The following is an 18,482-nucleotide window of genomic DNA, read 5'->3' as shown; positions in this document are numbered from 1 at the left end:
ACTTGTGCTATGTAAAGTTTCTAAATGTACTAATGACACTAACATGGTGGGAGACTACTACTTGCCTGGAAACTCATTTTGATGTTTGTTTGTTCAAGTAGTTGTTTCTGCTGAGGCAGCAGCAACAACTAACCAACTAACTCAACTCTGCTGAGGCCTAGGAAATTTCCTTTGAGGCTATACTCTTAACTCAGCCTGTGTTTGTGTTTACATGAACAGTACACCTCACACCTCTAAAGGACTTGAAATGACTTGTTCAATGGTTTTCCATTTCTTGCACCACTGGTCTTATCATCTCTAATAATGTCATTCCTGGTGATAGTATTCTGCTATTTTAAAGGATACATTTAAAGTATTATTGTGATATTAATCCTCCTCTCTACATGCTTAAAACTGTGCTGGTTTCCTCCATGGGCTCTGCATTGCCAATCAACCTTCCAAAGAAGGAGATACCAACTGGAGCTAAACCCAAGGGAATAACAACCAATTTAAACCTATATGGGTATTACATATAATGGATATATATGTGTTTAATAGATGTATGTTTATTTATATACACATAGACATACAAATTTGGGAGCCATGAAATAAGCTCTCTACCATTATTCTGAAATAGGCTATTTCCTCTTTGGAATGTGTGAGTAGAAATTACATGTTGGGTTCCAAATCATTAGCTATACTCCAAAGAGAACTTTAGAAGTAGGTCTGGTATATATGCATCTCAACTGAGCTTACCTGTATCATCTAATGATGTTGTATATTCAACATCCAAAGTGACAAACTTTGTTAGTTTTGTTTCATTTCACTTCTGGGTGTTCCCTTACCCCGGATATATTCATCTTACATGATTCAGTGATTTTCCTGGCTCAAGAAACCATCTCTACTTCCTGGTGAACTCTGATAGAGAGAGGTAACTTCAAGTAACTGGCACCTTGTGATGAATATAGGTTAAGGTCAAGGGTCAAGGAAATAGATGTGCAGTGTCACCTCTCAACTCCTGAAATTTGCTAGAAAGTACCTATGCTTTCTAAAATGTGAACTCAAAGACACTCAGAAATTTGTCCAGAATTCCTCCTTCTATATACTTTATCAACAGAATATTTTAGGTTCCATCAATCTAAGATTTTCTTTTTAAGTCACATTTCTCATTGGCCATTATAGAATTATCTCATGTAACTTTAGTCCCTCTCCCTTCATACTGTGCAATAAATATAATAAGAAATGGGGGTGCTGCTTCTAATAATCAAGCCTTCTTTTTGCCCTTCCATGGTTCAACATTCATACTTTACGGAGGTTAACAGCACAATTCTATGTCCAGTGCAGGCCCCAGAATTCTGATCATCTTCAGTCTGTCCACATCATCTCATAACCCATCCTGGGGACTTTCTCTTGTGTGCTTTTTTGGGGATGAATTAAAATTGTAGTTCTCTCCCTTGTGTCTTACATATCACTGAGATATGTCTTACATATCACTGTCTTACATATATTTGGCATACATATCACTGAGAGTAAAATTGCCAGAAAGTAAAATTAAGATTTTACTAAATTCAGAGTTTTTACAAAGGCTATTTTTTAAGCTGATAATTACTATTACTAGTGGTGATAATGAAGAGAAGCTTGGAAAATTTAAACACTGTGAAATGGCTACCATGCAAACAGCTAAAAGGGACCTAGTGTTTATGATGAATTCTCTATGTATCAGGGAATCTTTTTGGAATCTAATGATCATATTTTGGCACAGAGTTCAGAAAGTGTCAACTTGACTGGTTCTTCATCATGCCAGTATGGGTTATTTATTGCAGGATACACGTTTATCTCCTAAATAGCAATGTCAGGGCAACCAAAGTTTACTTCACTTACCCCCAGGAGGGAGCCAGCAGCTAGCACAAGTGCATTTCTGGTGTTAGTTGGTGTTGTATGAGGTTTGTGTATCAAGAGGGAGATCTCCTCAGTGGATCATGGAATGCTAGTCTCTCTAGAGAGCCTCTTCTGGGAAAGAAAGAGCCTTGGGATGAGCTGTTGGGATCCAGTACTTTTCATTTACCTTGGGCACTCATCTATCAGTCATTAATCTCAAGACAACACATGCTCCTTAATCACTCTAGCTTCTGTTTCTTTTCCTGTATTACTGACTCTACCTACTGTAAAAAATCATTGCTGACTCTAAGATGTCACAGTAAGGAAAGGCATTCCTGAAGTCCATCCTTCTTTCCCACTTCCAGCTAATCATTTTTTTAAAGATCTATTTATTTGTTTGAAAGTCAGAGTTACACAGATAGAGGAGAGGCAGAGATAGAGAAAGGTCTTCCGTCTGATGGTTCACTCCCCAGATGGCCGCAAGGGTTGGAGCTGTGCAGATCTGAAGCCAGGAGCCAGGAGCTTCTTCCAGGTCTCCCACAAGGGTGCAGAGGCCCAAGGTCTTGGGCCATCTTCTACTGCTATCCCAGGCCATAGCAGAGAGCTGGATTGGAAGAGCAGCAACCAGGACTAGAACAAGCGCCCATATGGGATGCTGGTGCTTCAGGCCAGGGCGTTAACTCACTGCGCCACAGCGCCAACTAATCATTTTGGCTCACATAAGTGGTGAAAAAGTGCAGCTGAAAGCAAAGATCATGTAAATTCTAAAGGTCAGTGAGGATTTCTTCAGAATTTGTAGCTCCTGAGTTTCAAGCAGAACTCTAAAATAGAGTTTGAATGCTTAGAACTGAGTCTGAGTTGGAGTTCAAGATACATCGGTTACTAGCTGAGGAAGTTTCAACTTTATTATTTTTACCTCTAAAATGGAAAAAATAAACACCTACTTCATGGGCCTATTAGAACTTTAATGAGATAAAGTATTCAAATTACTTAGCATACAGCTTAGCACATAAAAAGTTTTTTCATAATCATTATCTACTGCTTACATTATTTGTAACACTTCTCTCTTTCCAAGGTTTCTAGGAAATATTCTATTTATAAGATTTTGTTTGTGGAAATTGTATGCTTTTGCTAGCCTAATTCTCACCTCACCTCTATCTAATTTTTGGCAACATATCGTTAAAAATTAATAATGTATGCTAGTTGGAAATGGTGTGATGATCTACCTGTGTAACCAGTATTAGTCATATATTAAAAAAACAGAAAGCCAAGACACTCTGGCAAAAGATCTCTGCGAGTGAGATCCCAGTGGAAAGAACAGGTCTTCAAAGAAGGAGGTACCTTTCTCTGAAGGGAGGAGAGAACCTCCACTTTGACTATGACCTTGTCTAAACAAGATAAGAGTCGGAGAACTCAGAGGGCTTCCATAGCCTTGGAAACTCATGACTGGAGCATAGGGAGATTACTGATGCCATAGACAGGAGTGTCAATTGGTAAAGTCAACAACAGGAGTCACTGTGCACTTACTCCTCATGTAGGATCTCTGTCCTTAATGTGCTGTGCATTGAGATTTAATGCTATAACGAGTACTCAAACAATATATTTCACTTTGTGTTTCTATGGGGGTGCAAACTGTTGAAATCCTTACTTAATGCATACTAAACTGATCCTCTGTAAAAAAAAAAAAAAAAAAAAAAGAAATTATCAATTTCCAACTTGACTCTCACTGGGATTAAACATGACAATAGGTCTGCTCTGATTTCATCATCATTTAAAAAAAAATCATCTATTATTTTTCACTTTATGTTTCTGTGTGGGAGCAAACTGTTGAAATCCATACTTGATGTATATACTAAGCTGATCTTCTGTATATTAAGATAATCGAAAATGAATCTTGATGTGAATGGAAGGGGAGAGGGAGTGGGAAAGGGGAGGGTTGTGGGTGGGAAGGACGGTATGGGGGGAAGCCATTGTAATCCATAAGTCGTACTTTGGAAATTTATATTCATTAAATAAAAGTTAAAAAAAAAACTTATTTGCAGAACTGAAAAAAAAACATAATAATATGCCTTTTTGAGATTAAGATCTTTGACATTGTAATGATAATACTATAGGAGAATACTAGAAATATAGTTCAACTTTTTCAAACTATCCAGAAGTTGGCGACCAATAATTTAAAAGAGGTTGATGAAAAACTATATAAATTAAATCATTCTTTGCAAATTTCTGATCATTTATATTTTCCAATGCAGATATTTTATATAAGAAAAAATGTTGCAAGAAAAAAGAAAAAATTAAGTAGATTATTTATTTATAAGTATATATAAAATTAAAGTAGGTTCTTAATTTTTTATTTCCTTAATTGGATGCTCAAAGGACAGAGTGGACTAAACTTACTTTAAAAAATACAAAATTCAGTCTTGATAAATATTTGTATGTTAATGGAAATCAAATAAGACTTAACTAGATTTATCTCTAAAAAAATTAAAATAATTTTGAAAATAAATCTGTCTAAATACAGAAGTAAATTTTACAATTAAAGAGACCCAGAGAAATATAATGCTGATTTGTTGTTGCTAACTAGAGAATGTCTAATTCAAGCTCATTTCCAGAAAAAAATACATAAATGTGTCTGTATACATATATACAGTCATACAATATGTGACATTTTACACACAGTATGTCAGCTAAGCACTACAGAAAAACAAACAAACAGAAGAAGGATGGGATAGGTCTGAGCCATGACCAGAATAAAGGAAGTGAATCGTATGGTGCTCATGTAAGAACACTCAAAGCAAAAAGATCAAGGCGGTCTCCTCCTGAAGAGAACACATGCCTGCTTTGATGGAGTAACCAAGAAGAAGTCAAGATGGCTGGAATAAAGTGAATGTTGACATGGCTAACATTTGAAAAATAAAGAGGGGCCCATAAAATGAAGAATGTTGTGATCATTTGGGCAGATTTGGGTTTATTCTGAAAGAGACGGATAGCCAATGGAAAGGTCTGAGGAGGAGTAGTGATGTGACTTTTGGTTTAAAAGGATTATCCCAGTTTGCTGTGTTGCATAAGCTCATGATCCTCAAATTGAAATACTGTACCCTTAGATGCATGTAGTAGCTACAGGTATATTGAATTTTAGGATAAGTTATGTACATACTTCTAAAGGGTAACACTTACCCTTAAAGATATGGGGGAAATAATTACTATGTTAGAAAAAACAAATAAATGTTTTTTAAAAATTATTGTGAAATTCCCATTATATTAAATATAAAACAAGACAATTTATATTTCATGTTTTCCTTTATTTTAATTTTTTTATATTTTACTGCTTTCACTTCAAATGTAGACAATATATACATGTGCATAAGCACTATTTTTTTTAAATCAGAGATATTTATATCATAGATCGAGGTATTCATGACAATGAACATAATGCTGTGGAAAGAAGAAAATTGTAATTTATATGCCATGATTCAAAAAAGTAATATTTGTTTATAATACCAAATGATATGACATTCCTACAATTTTTATACCCTATATTTGTGATTTTTCAGGTCCTAGAGTTATGAGTTCAGTTTTCTTGGCCACCAGCAGTAATTTAGTAGAAAATTTGGGAAAAAAATCCATGATTTATGCATCTTGAGAGTTTATAACAGGGTCCTATGTTAATACAGAAATTTTATAAAATGAAATGGTTTTTGACATACATTAAAATAATTTGACACAGCAAGTCACTTTATTTGTGCAGTGTTAATTATATATACATTTTTAAGTACAAATGCATCATTATGACACTGTTGAAATGGAAGTAAGATAAATTTATGGATCCAAGTTTCTTCTGACTAGGCTATTAAAGAACTCTAGGTAAGTTGCTGGAAATGGGCTGTGGTTTCCTCATCTATTCAATGGGGCACAATCTATGTATGAAAGTTCAGAAATGAGATAATGTATAAAGTCTAAAAGAAAGTAACTTTTAAAATACTTCTGTTATTAAACAAATCCATCAGTATTGTAGCTTCTGGGCAACACTTATGAGACTATTTCTAAAACTTTGTGGAAATGGAATTGAAAGACAAGTTCATTTTGGTGAAAAAAATCAAAATCTATGCAAAACCTTTTTTTTTTCTTAAAGACTATTTATTTGAAAGTCAGAGTTATACAGAGAAGAGGAGAGGCAGAGAGAGAGGGAGGTCTTCCATCTGCTGGTTATCTCCCTAATTGGCCACAATGCCCAGAGCTGCACCGATCTGAGGCCAGGAGCCAGGAGCTTCCTCTGGGTCTCCCACGTGGGTGTGGGGGCCCAAGGACTTGGGCCATCTTCTACTGCTATCCCAGGCCAAAGCATAGAGCTGGACAGAAGTGGAGCAGTCGGGACTTGAATGGGTGCCCATATGAAATGCTGGCACTGCAGGTGGTAGGTTTACCCTCTATGCCACAGTGACAGCCCCCATAGTCTTTTTATAACATGCATTTTCATAAAACTTTTGAATATACCTCATATGCATGTATTCCAAAATCTTTTGCACAAAAATAAACTTATCTTTTAATTTCACCTTTTCTTGAACCAATTTTTTTTAAGATTTATTCTATTTATTTGAAAGGCAGAGTTACAGAGAGAGGCAGAGACAGAGAGGTCTTCCATCAGCTGGTTCACTCCTCAGATGGCTGCAACATCCAGAGCTGCACTGATCCGAAGCCAGGAGCCAGGAGCTTCCTCCAGGCCTCCCACGTAGGTGTAGGGGCCCAAGGACTTGGGCCATCTTCCACTGCTCTCCCAGTGCATAAGAGAGCTGGATCAGAAAAGGAGCAGCCAGGACTAGAATTAGCACCCACATGGGATGCTGATGCCTTAGGCCAGGGCATTAACCTGTTGGGCCACAGCACTGGCCCCTTCTGGAACCATTTGAGACAGCCTCATCTCTCTCTCTCTCTCTACACACACACACACACACACACACACACACACACACATATATATACCACTTTGTAGAGAAGTATAAGCCATATATATATATGTATATGTATATGTATATGGCTGTTTAAAATGGTTCATATAAGAGAATATATTACTCTTATATTACTTAACTATTTTTCTACTAAATATCATCACTTATTCTGGCTGATCTAGGACTTTTTAAGAAATATATTTTGTTCATTTGTAAGGCAGAGAGAAAGAGAGACAGAGACAGGAATATCTCCCATCCCTCCCCTAATCTCTCCTAGTCAAAAGTAGGCCAAGCCAAAGCCAGGAGTCTGGAATTCAGTCAGGGTCTCCCAAATGGGTGGCATAAACTCAAGTACTTGAGCTATCATTTGCTACTTCCCCAGGTGAACAATAACAGGAAGCTGGAATGGGGATTGTAGCTGGGACACCAACCCAGGTCCTTTGATAGAGGATGTGAGCATCCCAAGTGATAACTTTACTGCTGCATTAAGTTCCCATCCCCTGATCTATCTATAGGACTTTTAAAAGTAAAATTTATATCAACTCTTACAAAGACTACTGTAGACCTACAACCAACCCATAAATTCAGCACCATGGACAGCAGAGTGAAGGGCTGTCTTGCTGCATGAGTAAATCTATAAAGAATGTTAGCTCATATATCTGCCTCCAAATTAAATCTTATAGTGGAAATACAGAGAGCAAGAGTACCTATGTTTTATTTCAAAATTTTTAAAGTGAATTACGTGCTGAGAGAAACTATGGTTTTAAACTGGAGTTATTTATCATCTCTTTCTAAAAATTCATTTTTGCTCCTATCCCTCTAATAAGATACAATTACACACTATAGTATACGATAATATCCCAATTTTGTGCAGCATACTGTTTTATATACATATATTTTGAAACGATTTAAGAAGCTTGCATTTTCAAGTTTATCTTTTAGTCATTTCCCTCTCCTACATTAACTTTAAGTCCACAGCATTCCTCCCAAGCAACAATAACAAAGCAACACAGTATTTCTCTAATAACAAAAGTTATACATCTCCACAGAGTGGAGGTCAGTAACAAAAAAAAATTGTCATATAAAGTTAGTATTGTAGAAAATAAATATTATCTTTTCAGATGGTAGCTAACATTAAGTAAGTCTTAAGATAAGCATTAAATTTTTATGATACAATGGAAAGTTTTGATTTAGTTTCAACATAAGGTCAACAAATCTGAAATATATGCAGCTTTTCATAGTATTTCCAAAATTTAGAGTTATAAATTTCAAAGACTTATCCCATAATCCTTCTTAAATACTTAGCTTATCATTATTTAAGGTAGTTATCAAATGAAGTGGGATTATGGGCTATACACTGTTTAATCATACTTCTAAATACTGCATTGCCACAGAAATTTGAAGTAAAATGGTTCCACTTTTGACCAGGAGATGGAGCTGTCATGTAAGATGCAGCCTTATACTTATTTATTTATTTTTCCAATTTAGCATGCTGTTTTCTCACAGACAGTGGGTACCATCGAGTGAGTGTCAGAGCAGAAAGCTAAGGCAGGAGCAGAGAGAAAGCCATGGTCGTCTTTCTTTCTTTTCTTTTCTTTTTTTCTTATTTAGTGAGGATATAGCACGTTTGAGATTGTACTTTCTGCTCTAGTCAGAATTCTAACGAACCTCACTGGAGACCATTATATTCAACACATTCATGGATTCTGTGCTCTGATTTACCATTCCTCTTATTTCAGGTAAGCCAGCATGATTCTTGCTCTGGTCTTTCATGGAATTGTTGACTATTTTAATAACGGTATTTTTTTAAAAAAGATCTGTGTTTTGTAAGCTTGTGCTCAGATCTAAAAGATTTAAATGCTCTAATTCTAGCGATTATGCATCTAAAAATATTCCTGGGCTCAAATGAGCTCTGATTATGACATATTGTATTTTAATATGTCGTTGGCTTTCTAGTCTTTAGCATCCATTGATGGCTATATTTGTTTGCTTTAAAATGGCAAAGCTTTCAAAGTGAAGGATGCATCTTTCTCTCACAAGGAAATGCTGCTCATGCTCCTTAATGTGGTGAACAAATTGTAGAGATGTAATGAAGCAGATTAACATGGCAGTGGCCCTGCCAAAGCCTGGGGCTGAGGCTTCTAATAGCAGCCTCAAAGGTACGCCAGCCTCCTGAACCCAAAGGCCTTTAAAACACTTCCTGCTGGCTATCATGGCACAGATTATTTATGCTTTCATTTTTACCTTTTAGAAGCAATATGTAAGTCATTACTCTCACATGAATGCAGATTTACGTAATGTGTTTAGTAGACTTGGGATGATAGTACAGACACACTCCCTCCTCCAGAACTGATGTGAGGAGTGAACTAACAACAGATTAATTGCTGTGGAGGTGAATTGTCCTTAGATTTTGGTAGATTTTTGATGATAGATTACTGTCATTTGAGATAGCTGATATTGTAGAAGGTGCTCATATTTTAAATTATTTTAGGTCATGTGACTTTAGCTGTGTTGAAGAGTGGAATGACTCAGGAGGTGGAAATTGCATACAACAGCCTTGATTCTCTGCTGCTTCTCATGATTCTCTGAAAACCTCCTTTCATTAATATTAAAACCATAGGAAGAAATAGAGCCTTCACTTAAAAGCCACTGATTTCTATTTAGATCAATTCTGTGTGAATTTTAAAATATTTTAAAATACTTTTTGTAAAATTATTTCTAAATGTTTTGCTCCCTCCTCTTGTGGAAAGAGCTCTCTCTGTGTGTGTGTGTGTGTGTGCATGTGTGACGGTGGAGGTGGCAAGCTGTAGAGTTGGATGCTTCAATGTATTTCTATCTCAGTCATCGTTTTCCTATAAAGAGGTACTTGTGCTATGTCAGAGGTTGTGACTGCTATGGAGATAATTTAGCTACATGGAATGATTTTGTAGAATGGTTTGCATCACTGAGAGGGAGAAGTATGTGTTCTTTTAACATGTGAAATCTATAAGGAGTTTCAGTTCCACATAGTTCCATATATGTGAGAATTTTTAGAAGCACAGATTTTTTAGCATTTGTTCATCTTATTATTTAAGGGAAAGCAACTGTGGTTGAGAGATTAAGTGGATCTTCTGGAGTCATATTCTAAATTAGAATCAGGCAAGGCTAAAGCACTGGCTGACAATTTTCAGTATGTTCTGTAGCAGTAAGGCAATTTACCTTTAGTGTGAACATGTCCAGATGGTATAAACTAGGTGTGCTGATATTCACTTTGTGTGTGTGAGTGTGTGTGTGTGAGTGTGTGTGTGTGTAAGAGAGATAGTGTACAGGTTGTTAATAAATGGCATATTACATGTCATCCTCAGTTTTCTGAAGATTCCTAGCAAAACATCTAAATTAGCAACTATGAAGACTCTGTTCCTTAGTGTTCTCTTTTCACTATGATATGAGGTACACCATTCTACCTTATGCCCACAAATTACGTGAAGGACCACATAGTAGGTCACAGCCCTATTTTTCCTACCCAGTACGTTGGACGGTTCATATAATCTGTTGACACTTAAAAGAATATCATCTCAGGCTCTGGTCTTCCCTTCTGTCTTGCCCACTTATGAGGCTTAGGCCCCACCCTATGTCCTCATTCTCTTAAAACAATAAGGGGATTAAAATATGTCACCTCTTCATACAAAGCATATGGAGTACCACATAGCTACCAAGAACTGTTCATGTGAGAGATTGAGAAACACAGTCACAGACTTTACCTTAAGGAGTTTAAAGTGGAAATGTATGTGCAGAACTATAACCATGGTTCAAAATATGATAAACATCAAAATGAATGCAGAACAAAGTTGAGAAAAAGAATGGTACAGAATCAGGAACAGGGGCCGGCGCTGTGGCGCAGTGGGTTAACGCCCTGGCCTGAAGCGCTGGCATCCCATTTGGGTGCCAGTTCTAGTCCCGGCTGCTCCTCTTGCCATCCAGCTCTCTGCAATGGCATGGGATAGCAGTAGAAGATGGCCCAAGTCCTTGAGCCCCTGCACCCATGTGGGAGACCTGGAAGAAGCTCCTGGTCCCGGCTTCGGATCGGCACAGTTCCGGCTGCTGCGGCCATTGGGGAGTGAACCATTGGATGGAAGACCTCTCTCTCTCTCTCTCTCTCTCTCTCTGCCTCTCCTCTCTCTGTGTAACTCTGACTTTCAAATAAAAATAGTTAAATCTTAAAAAAAAAAGAAACAGGAACATCTAAGCTGTGCCAGGCACTAAGCTCCATTCAGGGCATTTAGAATCAACTAATAGTCACAATTTCTAAGCACAAAGAGCCCAGAGTACAGAGAAAAAGATTGTAGAAAAATAAGATAGCTAAATTAGATCTTTAAGAGTGAGTTGGATATAAGTAAGTAAGAACAGAAAGTTTCCCATACCAGGCAGAGAGGTGAAATAAACAAATGTGAGGAAATGGGGATTGACTACAGGGCACTGTATGAGAGTACTATGGAGAATCATAGATGAGCCAATCTGAGTTAAGGCCTGTTCTGTTATGGTGATGGTGTGATTGCTGCTTTTCCTCTGGGGCAGCAAAAGTAAGAATGATAAATTTTATTCCTGACAGTATGAATTTAATATACAGACACATACTCTCACATCGAGATGTTCTGTAAGAAACTGAGATCTTTCATGTCCAAATATCCTATTAAAAGATTAACGATGAATATGTGGATCCATCTGAAGTTGTTGCAAGTATTAAGACTTACATTAGTAAATTTCACTGAGGATTAAAAATGAAGGGAATATAACTGGAAGCATAATGTTAAAATTTGAGCAATAAAAGGAATCCAGAAGCACTATTAATTAATTGTGGAAATGTCATGAAAGATGTTAGAGGGATAACAATCTGATAGGAGATAAAGTGAGTAAACTGAATACCAAAACAGAGATCAACAACCAGAGGAAATCTATAAACAAGAAATATAAGGTAGAGCTTTGGACTAAGTTATTATTAGGTCAGAGATAAATTTTAAGCGAAGAGATTTAGTAGATTGGCAGAGACAGGGTCTCTGGTTGGGGATCATATAGAAAATGAAAAAGTTGAGGAACATAGTTAAATTTCAGGGAGTTCACCAGGAAAGGTAAGAGAATTATTTTATAATTTGAGAAAGAAGTTACTATTGAAGGAAATTGGACTTTTGTTAGAATTTGAGAAACCTAGGTCTCTTCCTAAAGAGAAATCAAGCAAGGAAGAAACAAACAATACATCAAGGCCCTGAAAGAGACAGGACATAAATATTCAAAAAATATTTCTTCTTCTACAGGAGTAATTGGTGGGTAACACTATAGAGAAAGGTGGGTGAAACCCACTTTGGATGGCCTGTTCTTGTAAAGTAAATTATTTTCTGTGAGATAAAATATCTCTTCTGTTTAAATCAGCTGGTGCCTCAGAAATGGCTATTTGTGGCATATGGACATTCTGGAAGAAATAACTAATCCTTAGTAGCAAAACACTTTCCAGCAGAGCGTAGTTTAGCTGCTTTCATCCTTGAATTGGAGATGAACAGCCCAACACTGTTTCATTTTGGCTTACTGTTCGGTTATCTATTTATTATTTAGAATGACCTGTTTAATGACAAGTTCTGTTTAAAAGCTGCGCTGGATTCAATGAACCATGTCTAATAAACGTATCTAGTTTGATAATTAGAAGCTGTTTTTCCAGTATCTGAAATAATTCAGGCTTTTTTCTTCTTTGACTCCCTTAATTTTTTTAGCACTGTCACCAAGAATTTCATAGGAAGAGAAGAAAGTCAGTGTTATCACAAACTTCCTTCCCTTAAAGGAATTAGCCTCCTTTATTAAGCTTCATACCTCAAGTTCTTTGTTTTGACTTTTCTGCTATCAGTTTCAGCATCGTCTCTTGTCTTTGCTAGAGCTGGTCTTCTTTAGAAATTCTTTGTATTCGTATATCATTAGGGGCAATGTGAAGCCTTGAAGGAGGCTCAAGCCTAGATGAAGAATTATGTCTGTCCTACTTGAGTCTTTTGAAAGACTATCCTCAGTTCAGACATACTCAGTTCAGTTTAGACGTGGTGGAGCAGAAATGTCATGCTCTTGATTCTGCATCTGACTCAGTTCTGCTAAATGGTGATCCTGGCAGTCAGAATGAGAAGGGCATGGGAAGATATGTGGGTGGCTGAATAGATGGAAATGGCTTTCCTTCTCTCACGTGTAATCTGGGGCAATGTTGGAGAGGCAGACTTCTCTATACTCCTCAGTGTCTTGTTCTTCCTCAGAGGGTCATCTGGATATTCTCATCACTATGTCATCCAGCTTCTCAGGTCAGTAAAGGAAAGTGCCTTTATTTAGCTCAAATTCCCAGTTATTAATAAAATAAACATTAATTCCTATCTGTATAAATCACATTCTTATTGACAGCTGTGGAATTCATAACCCTTATCTATCTCATAATTTTAATGTTTCACTTCACCTTTGCTTGGACATCAGCATGGACACTTTGGGGCATAGAATGGGGTATCTGATGATTTAAGATGGAAACACTAATGCAAAGCGAATTCCATTAGTATGTGCTTCATATACACAAGGAGCTCAAGAACAGTGTTCAGTACCAGAGGTTCTGAGGTGACTGCCAAGCCTGAGGCTAACTTAACTCATCACTTTTCAGCCTGGAGATCTTTCAATGGCATTCAAGTCTATGTTTGGTTCTGTGTTAATTCTTTTTAAAAAGTATCTAATTTATATTGTAAGTTTACAATAAATCATAGAAAACACAAAGCAAGTTTAGACTCATATTTTTAACGATTCTTCTCAAATAAACATGCTAAAAGTTACACATCAAGGTTTTCTAAAGTTTCTTTTTAGAACTTTTGTAGCAAAAGTCACAAATGCTTTTTTAAATGTTTGTTTATTTGTTTTCATCCACCTGAAAGAAGAGGCAGGGAGAGATATATCTTCCATCTCCTGGTTCACTTCCCAAATGATAGCAAAGCCAGGGCTGGGCCAGGCTGAAGCCAGGAGCCAGGGAACTGGGCCAGGCTGAAGCCAGGAGCCAGGGAACTCCATCTGGGTCTCCCATAAGAAGGTCAGGGACCCAAGTACCTGAGCAATCATCCACTGCGTTCGAGGATGCATTAGCAGGAAGTTGGATCATAAGTGGAATATCTGAGACTTCATTCAGCACTCTAATATGGGATGTAGATGTCCAAAGTGGTGGCTTAACCTGTTGTACCACAATACTAGGCCATAATACTTTTAATACCAACCCCAAATCACTTTCAGAAGCTGCCAATAGAAAATAAACCACGCTGCTTTTCCAGATTTTATTAATGCATTTTAATCAGTGTGCTTTAAATACTTTTATATGTTATATACAAGTTTATCACAAAGGGAAAGCAATTTTGAAAAATAAGCTCAGGAAATTTGAATATAGACTTCAGTTTTTTTAAAAAGATTTATCTGTTTATTTGAAAGTCAGAGTTACACAGAGGGAAGGAGAGGCAGAGAGAGAGAGAGAGAAATCTTCCATCTGCTTGTTCACTCCCTAATTGGCCACAATGGCCAGTGCTGTGCTGATATGAAGCCAGGAGCCAGGAGCTTCTTCCAGGTCTCCCATGCGGGTGCAGGGGCACAAGGATTTGGGCCATCTTCTACTGCTTTCCCAGTTCATAGCAGAGAGCTGGATCAGAAGTGGACCTGTTGGATCTCGAACTGGCGCCCATATGGGATGCTGGCATTGCAGGCGGCATCTTAACCCAGTACACCACAGTGCCAGCCCCTAGACTTCACATTTTTAAATACTGTGAATTTTTATTTTGCTAACAGCCACTCCACATATCTAGAACACAAAGTTAATATATCCCCTTGTTTTTAAAAATATAACAAAAGTAAAGTTTATTTAAAAACGGTTTGGTTATGTTGGTCAAGGATCTTACTTAGAATTTCAAAAAGAAATAAGTCATAATGCCAAAGAAGGCAAATAAGATCATTAATCATAAAAATGTGATTAACTATTTTGGTCCTCACCTGCAGTAGAACTCTATGTGGTTTGTTACCTATAATTGGTTATGTCCCCAAATTATTAATATTTGTCATGGCACTTAGAAGAGAAAGATATGTCAAAACCATACAATTCTTATTATAGCATAGTCTTATGATTATTCTCTTATTTGTTGCTGTTAATCTCTTACTGTGTTTAATTTATAAATGAAATTATCACCGGTATGCAGGTATAGGAAAAAATGATATATATAGGGGTTATACTACCCTGGTTTCAGGCATCTACTAGACATCTCGGAATGTATTCCCTGAGGATAATGGAAAGACTGTATTTTGATTTTAAGGAGTATCAGCATTTTATGTACATTTTGATGATAATAATAAATATCATGGATCATAAAATAATGCCTATTGAGATATTAACTCTAGCTGGCAAAAGATGACCATCCCCAAGAACACAATATGAGATATGATTAAGATTGAAAAGTAAAAGCTCTTAGCTTTTATTTCTATGTCCCTACAGTATTCACACATTAGTATCATTTTATCCATATTTAATTGGGGTTGAGAAAAATTGATGATTGATTGAATCAGAGAAGATGGACTTCGTGAATCAAAAATGTACATTTTCCTTGGTAATACTCCATTGAACTTTTCAATAAAGGCCTTTATTTGAAAAATATATAATGATTAACACTCTTAATAAGGAAATGTTCTACCATTTAGTCTTTTATAAATTTGTAATATGCTCTAGAAAAATGATTTAATAATCATGAGCATTTAAGTATATTTTATCTATTAGAACTATTAAAAGGTTTTGAAGGTAAGAAAATCATAATTGTAGTTACCTTTTTTATTCTACTTGCTAAAAAATAATCATAATCATGTACTAGAATAAAATAAATTTAGGAAGCAATCATCTCAAGAAATGCATTGAATTGCTAAATTATTGCTATAGTTTTGAATTATTAAACTTCATTGATGTCAATGATTAGTTGGGGTTATAACATACTTTCAGCATGAGCATGTCTTGGAGGCATTAACATATAAATATGCAATCACATGTTTATGTAATTGTGCCTTCTACATCTTGTGTTGAATGATTTGTGTGGAAAAATGAAAAGGGAATAACACAATTGCTATTTAGCATGTGGAAAGAATAGTGGATTGGTTGGAATATTAGGGGGAAAAGGAGTTTATTACAAGATCATAAGAAAAGAACTGACAGTATCTCCCTTATCCATTTGATTCAAACCCTGGCAACTCTGTTTCTGATCCAACTCCCTGCTAATCTACCAGGAAATCAGCTGATAATAGCTCAAGTACTTGAATTATTGCCATCCACACAGAAACCCAGGTGGAGTTCCTAGCTCCTGGCTTCAACCTGGCCTAGGCCTGTCAGTTGCAGTTATTTAGGCTGTCAACCTGTAGATGGAAGATTTCTCTGTCTCTATCTCTACCATCTCTATGTCTGTCAGTCTACTCTTCAAATAAATAGATAAAACTTTTTTTTCAAGTGAAATACCTAAGACAGAAGCAAGCCAAATAGGGGTAATGGTGACACTATTTCTTTATCAGCCCAGGATCACCAGGTAGGACGTTTTCCACCTTGTTCATGTCTCCCCTGGACTAAGCAGCTAAGGCAGTCCAGCAACTGTCACGCAGCCAGAATCCAGCAGAGCAGTGCTCAGATCTGCACTTGCTGTTTCCTGCATCAGCAATCCTGGAAGCTGAAGGTCTAGTTATATACACAGAATGATCATAATTATCTAAGCCAGGATGGAATTTGTTAATAATTTTTCCAAAACAAGTGTAAACTAGGAATGTTCCAGGAAAAATGGAATGTAAGGTCACCCCCATTTGTAAGAGTAAAAAGGAAGTAAAGTTAGAAGAGAATTCTGCTATGTTTATCATTAAAACGTCTACACAAATAAATGGTCCATGATGTGTGTGCTTAGGAGTCAGAAAGTAAAATAGTCCACCGATTAAATAAAAAACATTCAGAGAAATGTTAGCCTTGGTAGATTCACCAACTGAAATTTCTTTTTCTTTTTTAAATTTATTTGACAGATAGAGTTAGACAGTGAGAGAGTCAGAGAGAAAGGTCTTCCTTCCGTTGGTTCACCCCCCAAATGGCCACTATGGCAGTAGCTACGGCGATCCGAAGCCAGAAGCCAGGTGCTTCCTCCTGGTCTCCCACGTGGGTGCAGGGGCCCAAGCACTTGGGCCATCCTCCACTGCCTTCCTGGGTCACAGCAGAGAGCTGGACTGGAAGAGGAGAAACTGGGACTAGAACCCGGTGCTCACGTGGGATGCCGGCGCCACAGGTGGAGGATTAACCAAATGAGCCACGGCACAGGCCCTAGACCAACTGAAATTTCTAATGACTCTTTGTGGAATTCTTAGAACACCAGAAATGAAAGGACTTCAAGAATTTTGAGCCTGAATGTCCAGAAAAGTTAACAGTGTACATAAACAACTGTGTTGCTAAATTGTATATATTGCTGTTATTAGCTTCAGACAAGTTGAACTTGAGAAACCCTTTTGTATTTGAATCTAGCTTGTGCACAGTCATTCATGGAGACTTTTATCAAGAGTTTCTGGCACGAGTCTTGTAGCCTCAAACCAGTAATTTCCTACATGCCCAGCAATTTTTAAGGTGAAATGAACCTACTAAAATAAACATAATTAATAATTCAAAACTTATGAGTATTATCCAATATGGTAACTTGGTGGACTTGAGTGAATATGGAACTCCTTTAGTAACATCTAAATATTCTAGATAAAATACAATAAGACCATTTTTAATACATTCTCAAGCTCATAATAAGCAAATGTAAGCCTCCATATTGTATAGCAAGACAACCAAAAACTTGAATGAGAAACACAAAAGCTTATTCAGGGATATGAGTAGTTGAAGGAGGTATATAATATTGAGAAAAATCTCCAAATGCCTATGATGTTTAGTTTTAGTATTTGTACAAATATAAGTGCATTAGTGCATTTTCCATTGCTATAACTAAATGCCTCAGTATATCTAGTTATTAGATCACAACTCACAGTTTGGAGGTTGAAAGTCCAAGTTAGGGCAGCCCCCTTGGTTTTTTCTTGTGAAGGTCCCTTTGGCTGTGATACAAGGTGGGACAAAGAGCAAGGAAGGGCCAAAGAGCAAGGAAGGGCCAGCCTGGCTCCTTTATAACAGCCAGCTCTCAGAGGAACTATCTCACTCTGGGAGACTGGCATCAATCCTTGTGAGTGTGATGACTGCCTTGCCCAATCATTTCCCACTAAGCATCACCTTTGCTCCCTATCACATTGCGATGCTGGGGACCAGTCTTCCAACACATGAAACTTGGGGGACACACTTAAACCATAACCAGTACAGATGAGGTCTTATCCCTCTTATAGAGTTGAATTTGAAAACTCTTATAGAGTGGAAAGCATCCAAGAGTAGTAGTCTCACTAAAATAAAAATTAGAAAACATAATCTGCTTATCCAGGAATACAAGGAAACTTGTATTTCCCTTATCTTTTAGGATATTAAAAATGCCTTTAACAAATAATTAAACACTTAGACTGGATGAAATAGGTTTAACATCTGAAAATATTTTATTCTGTGGGAAGGAATTTCTCAGTGTCTAAGTCAATATAGAAATCGTGTTAGACCAACGACACTGCGGAATGGCTGACAGAAGCGAA

At 36.9% G+C, this 18,482-nt stretch overlaps 1 protein-coding gene across 5 annotated transcripts in view; it reads left to right on the top strand.

The window, feature by feature from the left end:
• Positions 1-8,291: 8,291 nt before the first annotated feature.
• The window catches only part of SCN2A (sodium voltage-gated channel alpha subunit 2), a 132,972-nt gene continuing 122,781 nt past the window's right edge, over positions 8,292-18,482 (top strand). For all 5 annotated transcript variants that reach the window (XM_089329086.1, XM_002712241.4, XM_008258692.3 and 2 more), the window contains exon 1: positions 8,292-8,542. The gene's annotated coding sequence lies outside the window, so the exon portion shown is untranslated. The remainder of the gene's footprint in view (positions 8,543-18,482) is intronic.

Source organism: Oryctolagus cuniculus, chromosome 3, assembly GCF_051225735.1.
Source record: "Oryctolagus cuniculus isolate XC-2025 breed Fujian yellow rabbit chromosome 3, ASM5122573v1, whole genome shotgun sequence".
NCBI classification, from domain to species: Eukaryota; Metazoa; Chordata; class Mammalia; order Lagomorpha; family Leporidae; genus Oryctolagus; species Oryctolagus cuniculus.
Note: the sequence above shows the minus strand (reverse complement) of the source record. Positions and strands in the feature narration are given on the sequence as shown.